Source organism: Ostrea edulis, chromosome 8 (genome assembly GCF_947568905.1).
Source record: "Ostrea edulis chromosome 8, xbOstEdul1.1, whole genome shotgun sequence".
NCBI lineage: Eukaryota > Metazoa > Mollusca > Bivalvia > Ostreida > Ostreidae > Ostrea > Ostrea edulis.
Genome location: NC_079171.1, coordinates 20223076 through 20231847, shown reverse-complemented (window position 1 = coordinate 20231847; position 8772 = coordinate 20223076). Strand labels below are relative to the sequence as shown.

Below are 8772 nucleotides of genomic sequence, written 5' to 3'. Positions count from 1 at the left end.
AAACACGAACCCCTGGACATACCAGACGTAGAGTCAGACAAACACGAACCCCTGGGCATACCAGAGGTGTGGGATCACGTCCCGAAGAGTTAGTATTGTTTGTCGAATGGTCACACCAGTCGTGAGCCATGGAGTAATCCGTAGTCAAAAGCAGCATGTGAAAGAATTTAACTGGTCAAAAAGCATCCGACGAAATGACATTGTATTTGCAAATTAGATGATTCGAACGTCCATAGAAATTGTGAAATTCTGACTTTAAAAGACACTGTTGAAATCCCTGTAACATATTTGTCAGTAGCCTGTCGTTTGTGAGAACTGTATATATTAGTGGTTTTTTGCAGTTGCTTTTACTTCTTGCTTGCGTAAAACCACTTATTGCACCTCGCGGTTTATTGCTCAGAAACCAGATGAGGTGAATAATAATAGAAATCATGTTTGATTATCAGTAATATATGTCTAGCAGAGACATCTACAATAGAACGAAATAAATTTATTTTTGCATAATTAGGAAACTGACGCCTAACAAATCGTGGACGTGTTTTGAATAATTTGCTCCCCACGTTTCAGTGTTGTTTAACACTGCCTTTACGGAGTTTAATGGATTCCACTGGAATTTTAACATGTGTTTTATTATGCAGAACATCCTCATCACGTCTTTTCCCTGTGATTTATATCTTTGAGAAAACATGTAATTAAATTGCATACTATTTCTGACTCCATTCAACATGTACTGAAATAATCAAAACGAGGAATGTCTTGATGAAAATGCAAATCCGCTGGCCTGCAGCCTTGACGTCATTCTATGAAGTCTCTGTTTAAAAAAAAAAAACCAGGAGATTTTTCTGTTTTTGTCAATCAATTCTTTTCTTTAATTTAGCTGTATTTCCGAAATAGCATTGCAAATTAACTTTCACCAAACCGTTGTCACATTCAGCTACTATAAGACTAAGACCCCCACATTTTTTGTAGTTTCAATAGTAAAATTCCTCTACCCAGGAAAAAGAGCCATGGATGGACCCCAATATTCTCGATCCGCGATTAACCATCATTTTTCTGCACTTCATTTCTGAAGCATTTCTACTATGGAACATTTTGGGAATTTGGAGTACATGTAGTAGGAAAATACATGTGTTTATGTGTTAGTTAAAACGTCTTGTATCTTATAATAAAAAAAGCCCATGCCTCTATCACACAAAGAATTAATGCCGTGTTCACACGGATGCGCATCAAATTTTTAATGCGAATTAAATTCTTCGTGTGAACGAGGCATTAATCCGCATTAAACGTAAGTTAATGCGCATTAAATCTGAGCAGCGTTAACATATTTTGATTTCTACATTGAAAGGGAGGGGGGGGGGGGTAAAAATAAAAAAAATCGGGTCATAATGCTTGTTTTTGGGCTACGGTATTTTAAACATGACCTTTGTGCACTTAAAATTTACTCAAGATTTATTCTTTTAAACTTGATTTGTTGGTACCAACACAATATTAAATAATGACCTTTTTGCACTTAATATATACAGAAAATTTCATGATATTGAATTTGAGATTTGAAAAGAAATATTGGGAGTAATGTTAATTTCTACACTTAATTTCCAAAGTCTTGTCTCAAGCTTTAAAATGAAACTTAAAAAGTGGAGGTTATAGATCAAATTTTTAAATCATTGACAAAAAATCAGGTAGATTGATTGAGACTTTTTAAAGAATCGATGTTCTGTTTGGAAAAATATATTATGCAACCAAATTAATGAATTACAACATTTGAACTAGTTCCAAGTCTCAACTACTTGTATCATAAATTATAAAATTGTATTACACATATAGGGGTATAAAAATAGGAGATATATTGAATGAAACAGAAACTGTAAAATCGTGTAAAATCATTTTGATTAACCAATCTTTCCGCTACAAAATATAATCCCTTCCAAACCCTTTCAAAATTTGAATTGACACACTTTTTATCACTGGATAGGGTTCAGTAATAGATGGGAATATGTTTCCACCAAAGGGATCAGTATTAATCCAGTCAATAGTTATAGCGTCCTGTACAGTTTTGCTCAAAAGCTGAGGAGCTAACTACCTTAATACGCAGCAACTTTAATTCGCATTAGCTCCGTGTGAACGCAAAAACGAATCTTATGCAGATTAAATGTAGGATGATAACATCAGTGAAGAAGGTTGCACAAAACTAATGATATACCAAGGTCATCTGACAAAGGTCAAGGTCACTAGTATGGATACAACTTGGTATTGGATATATACGTGCATTGGAATTTCTTACATGGCACAAACATTGCTTTTGACTAGACATTCTATTATGACATTGTACTAAGTCGTTTTGCCCAATTCAAAGTTTAAGGTTAATTAAGACCGTGGTTTTGTTATAGAGATACATTACAAGCTCATACTAAGCATAAAATTTGTCATGAACAGAACAGCATTTGTCAAAGTAATTCGTAAAATTATATTAGTTATAACGATCTAGTTTGCCAATACAACCTATCATTAGGTCAAATGCTGTCTGATGTGTTTCATACCGATTGTTAGACCGTTCGTGGCACACTGATTTTGACTACGGATAACTCCGTGTACCTGATCATGATATAGGGATCACGGCGGGTGTGACCGGTCGACAGGGGATGCTTACTCTTCCTAGACACCTGGACCCATATTTACTAAAGTTCGTAGACGTAGACGTAAACGTAGGATTTACGTCTGACTTAAGATTAGAGTTACGTACTCGTGAATTGGTATTTACAAAACCGTTCGTAGCCGCAAACGTAACTTACGATGTACGATTGCACGTACGCGTGCGCAGTGGCTATTTTCACTTCGAAGCGTAAAAAGTGTGAATTTGCTCATTTACTTTGAATTCCCTGCGCTACCGCCGCATTATGACGAAAAAGAACACAGAACTTTGTGAAAAAGCAACGAATTTCAACGTATACGTATGCCTGCCAACGGCATGTCGATCAACTGTACCGTTATTCAGTGTTGTTTACAAATCCAAATGTAAGGTTCATCAAATTTAACGCATTTGACTTGTGCATGGATCTGCGATGCTGTAGGTGTTCAAAAAGAAGTCGGCATGGACTGACAAGTAAGTTAAGTTGTTTGTGTAGTAATAACCTTAAATGTTTTACCACTGACTACTCGTCACTAGGCCCCTAAATAATGTTAAATTGACTTCAAGGGGATTCAGTACATGACACACATGGTAAAATCACAGTCCCTTATTCATTTTGTTCTCAACCTATGTAGCTGCTATAATGCCTGGATCTTAATTTCTAAATAGTGAGCACATATACATATGTGTTAGTTATTTACAATTTGATATGTGCCCACTATTAACACATTAAGACACAAGCTCATTTGTGTACATTGTTACTTCAAACTTTTGACAATACCACAATTGAAATTCAAAATTATTTATCCCATTTTTTTAATTTCATGACTGGGACAACATCAAAGCAGTATCATAGCTACCTGTACACAAGTACGCACATGCTTTCACATCATTTCGCAAAAAGAAAAACAAGAATATTGGTGAAAAATGAATCTAAAATATACATTATATATACAGGCACTAATTCTAAAATGTGTGATTTGTACGTGCCCCTCTATTGCATGGTTATAAAATATGAAATTGTTATTGTTTTAACAATATATACTCTGGGTGAACAGGTAGATAGGATGAATGGACTTGGTACCAGATGAGAACAGTTACAGTCTCTTTTAGCATCATTTCAATTATATTGCTTGTGCACATCCATACGTGCAAAACTTTCAGAAAATATTGTGAAACAAAATCGCATTCAAATACAGTTGTACAACTGTGTGAAGTCAGTGTTAATTTATTTAATGTAGAATAACATTGACTATATATTAATTGGAGATATTAGGTGTGATATACATGTAACATGCACTAGATATCCAAGTTAGCTGACCTCTTTTATTTTTCAAAGGGTCATAAAGGTGGTCAAGAAATAAATTGCCATCAGACAGCAGCATTCCTTGATTTAGATGCATTTCTCTTCATGCCCTCTCCTGAAAGATTGTCCATGATGCCTCAGGGTTAGGATTGGGATGCAAGATGTACAGTACATATATATGATGTAAGTATATCCACTGTTTGTACACATTTAATCATTGCTGTACTTACAAAGTTTTAAAAAATCCAAAACAAATTATGGTACATGATGTAATGATTTTTGTAATGCATTGATGATTAAATCCTTAGGCAAAGATTTAAGAACATACATTTATGAGTTTTTATGATCAAAGTTTGTCCATTTTGCAAGTTTTGTACCTGTCTGTCTAAGCATATCTTCACCTTTTTGGCAAATAGAAATTTAACCAATCTAAGGACATACACTATGTTTCTTTGAAATTATTTTTTATCTCCTCGATATTAAAAATTCTTGCATGATTTCCAAAATAATAGCTGTAATTTTGTCACCAAAATTTTAAATCAACACTCTATAAAAATTGCTCTATATCATATATTTCTGATCAGTAATAACACATGTATTCAGTTATTTGAAACACCTTTTAATCTCAAAGCAAGCAAATGAATATATGTAATTTTGGTGATTAAATAATTATTATCTTGCAAGCCAATAATTCTTCTTTATATATTTCTTTACACTAAAAGCGGTTATCAAATGTACTTTTATTAGGTCACCTGAGTTTACTCAGGAACCTATTGCAATTAGTTTTCATTCGTCGTGCGTTAACAATTGAACATTTTTAACTTCTTAATAACTACCAGTCCAATTCTTTTCAAATTTGGTATGAAGCATCATTGGGACAAGGGGGACCAATTTTCAAAAATCTTCTTATCAAGAAACACACATATATAAGAAAAACTAAATGCATAGTGATGTAGAGCAGGCAGGCCTCTACCAAAATTGTAAATTTCATGATCCCCGAGGTAGGGGTTTTGACCCCAGGGCGGGGCAAATCTTGTTATATAGTGTTTATGTGTATAAAACACTTAAATTACATCTTCTTTAATGTGTATAAAACACTTAAATTACATCTTCTTTAATGCTATTGATACTAAATTGAAACTAAATGGATAGAGCAGGTAGTCTTTTACCAAAATTGTAAATTTGATTTCCCCCAGAGTAAGGGTTTTGACCCCAGGGTGGGGCCAAACTTAGTATATAGTATTTATGTGTAAGTTTGCTGATACATGTACTGTATAAAATATAAATGCAGAAAAGGATGTACAAAAAATGGTGAATTTCACAACCCAGGGTTACGACTTTAAGATGAGTCCAAATTAGTCATATCTTTTAATGTTTTCATGTGAATACACCTATTTAAAGCCTTTCATCAGTGTATGCACTTTGAGGGATGTGAAGTTTTAAGAACACATCTTGTTTTATACTGTTGCTGAACATTAGAATATAATTAGCTTAGATATTTAGAACAGGAAATTTTTTCTAGATTTCATAGTCCATGGAAGTAATGATACTTTTCCACTAGTATTCAGGTGACCGATAAGGCCTGTGGGCCTCTTGTTAGGTTTCTGTTGTTTGTTTTTTTTATTTTACTAAAGAAATATTTTTATTAGTCAGTAATACATATTCCTTTGTCATTGGGAGATTTTGAGAGATAAAAATGGTTGCCATCACTTTCACAGCAAATATGCCCCTTTAAATTTATAATGTTGTACTACCATGTATTATATGTCAGCCTGAGTAGCTTAGTGCAAAGGTACCAGGTTCAATACTCAATTTTGCTAAAGATTTTTCTCACCTTCTTTGCTACAGTAAAATCCCATTCATATACCTTACTGCAGTACATATCAGCTGATTTTACATTTTTACTTGCCACAACCAGGGACTATCAAAATATGTTAACTCTAGACTAATTAAACCTGAGAATTTTGTAGAAAGAAAATAGAATGCAAGTGAATTGTACCTGAAATATCACAAAAATTTATCTTTTATTTATAAACGTGAATGACCTTAACTGAAACTTACCATTCTTGGTTAAAAAGTATTTTTTTCTGGTTTGGAAAGAAACCAATTTCATTACAAGGGGAATGGTTAATGAAAAAATACTAAAGTTGACCTTGGGGTCATTTGAAATCTTTTTCTTAATATGGGCTCTTGGGTTATAAATCATTAAAATTAGAAATTGTAGGTGATACTTAATGATATTTTCCCAGATATGGTGTACGGTAGATAAATATAATGTAAATAAAATCAGTATTATCACAATTTTACAGTTTATTTAACTAACAATTATGTTGCATGTATTTTTCAAGACTTATGAAATTTGATTGCAGTGTAATGACAGTTGTTTATTTAAATCAGTGTAATACTATTATTTTTCTAGGTCTATGGGTACATTGCTGTAATGGCCTGAAAAATCTTTTGCGAAACCGAGAAATGTTCATCTTCCATTGCCTTGATTGTGTAAAAGGACGAGCAGAGGAATGATTCAAAAATATATGGCAGGATTGAGAATCTAACCCATGACCCGTAGTCTGGTACTCTACCCACTGATCAATCCATGCTGATGGTCCATCTGCTACATTGATGTCATCTTATATATTTATTTATTCATTTATATCATATGGACATTTAAAAGTTGACAGTAAAATAAAAAAAAGTTTGATATTCAGCAAAATAAAATTTGTTACAATACATGTTTAAGAAATTAAGTACATGTACATGCATTGTTATGCATACAATTATGTACATGTAATTATATTTGTTAATAGATAACTTTTTAGATGAATTTTCATGTTGTTATTGATATTGACATGTACATGTATTACTTCCATTTCTAGAATGATTTTAACATCTTGATATTAAAAAGATGACATAATAAATAAATCTTAAATATTTGTCAACAAAGTTGTCTGGTGGGTTAAAATTTGTAAAGAGGAGCATTAGTACATATGTCGGTTTAATGTGAGAAGCCTTCAGAATGAACTTTTATCAGTGAGATTTTTGTAAATTGGAGGAGGGGGGGGGGGGGGGGGATGGGCTTCAACAAAATAATATGTATGTTGAAGGCATCATCCTTGGAGTTTGGTAATATACACTGCAAAGACTTTTACCTAGCTGATCACATATAAAGGTCAATTACATACAAATCATGAATGGTAGAAAGATTCATATATATGCATTATCAATGAAGGTTTGACTCCTGTAAGATTATAGTTAAAGGAAATGGCACTCTGAAAGACTGAAAGTCTACACATGACTACACTAGTAGGCATCACAATTGCTCTCTGAAACAAATTACACAAAATTGTATTCTTGGAATGAAATGCATATCTTTTTTTTTTTTAAAGAAATATTTATTTAGTCATTTCCCTGTTGTGTAAGTTACAATGTAACAAATAGTTATTTGGACTACCAATATTTGCTTATAACCACAAAGAAAAGATCACATATCTATAAGTAGAAATGGTTTTTCTATAGCTGTCAATCACCATGTATTCTTGTACACACAGTGACTCTCTTCTTTTCAAATCTAAAACATTGCATGTTTGATTGCATATATATACATTAATTCTACCATGTTTGGAAAATTAAAAAAAATGTATTTCCCTGAAAGATGCTAGACCTACCCTGTATAATAAGATAAATGGCAAATATTCTTTTTTAAATAACCTGCATGACTAAAATAAAAAGCTTCCCAATTATTTCTAAAGGCAAGGTTAGATCCACCCAGTCTGATTAAAATCAAATTTCGCATTTTGCTCGATATACGGACAGCGACTGTCCGTATATCGAGCGAAGTGAGAAGTTTGATTTTAAATCAGACTGAGATCCGCCACAAGGTAAATTAGATCGGGCTCAAAATTGAGAGAATTGTCACACAATTGCAGATGATCTCGAAGAAAACGATAATCTGAATAAATACAATTAATTTGTGTATTACTAACCAGCTTATATGCATCTAGAGGATTTGTAAGGTCTTTACGCAAGAAATTATCGATAAAAATGACAAGTCGCCATTTGCTTTGTTTATTCTTAAAGTTACGATCAGCTTACGTGTACTAGTATAGCACACGTAGAGTTACGCTTATTTCTGACGTAAATCTACGTCTACAACTGTTAGTGAATACCGTCCCACACGTAAACGTAAGCTACGTCTAGATTTACGCTACGTTTACGTCTACGAACTTTAGTAAATATGGGCCCTGATCCCACCTCTGGTATATCCAGGGGTCCGTGTTTACCCAACTATCTATTTTGTATTCCTTAGAGGAGTTATGCGATTATCACTGTTCGTTATCTTCACCTTTCATTAGTATAGTACTCCAGCCCATAACTTTGTGATTAAAATCTCTTACACAGCACTACGACTGATGGTGGAGCAGTGCATCTTACTTGAACTACAGATGTTTGACCAATGGTAAATTCCTATGACCAGTCAGTAAAATGGGGCTGGATAGGCCATACGCTCCGCAAACCAACTGACAACGTCACAAGCCAGGCACTAGAGTGGAACCCACAAGGAAAAAGGAAAGTGGGACGGCCCAAACAGTCGTGAAGGAAGCCGGAATGATGTGGACTCAGCTGAAGAGAAAACCCAGAACAGAGTCCGTTGGCGTGGTGTTGTTGTATGCTCCACCGGGAGTCAACAGGAATATAAGTCAAAGTAAGTCAGTCAGTGTGTAAAATCGCCAAGTCATCAATCAAGTTTATAACAACAGCCCCATAGAGTAGACTTAGGGGGCGTATTGCACTATGTCTGCCTCGTCTAACCGCGCATCTTCACCTCTTGTTCCTCCCACTT

At 34.0% G+C, this 8772-nt stretch overlaps 1 long non-coding RNA gene across 1 annotated transcript; it reads left to right on the top strand.

The window, feature by feature from the left end:
• Positions 1-2664: 2664 nt before the first annotated feature.
• Positions 2665-6865, top strand: LOC125655880 (uncharacterized). The gene is made up of 3 exons (XR_008797957.1): positions 2665-3100; positions 3966-4115; positions 6352-6865. It is a non-coding gene; the product is annotated as an uncharacterized LOC125655880 (long non-coding RNA).
• Positions 6866-8772: the final 1907 nt, after the last annotated feature.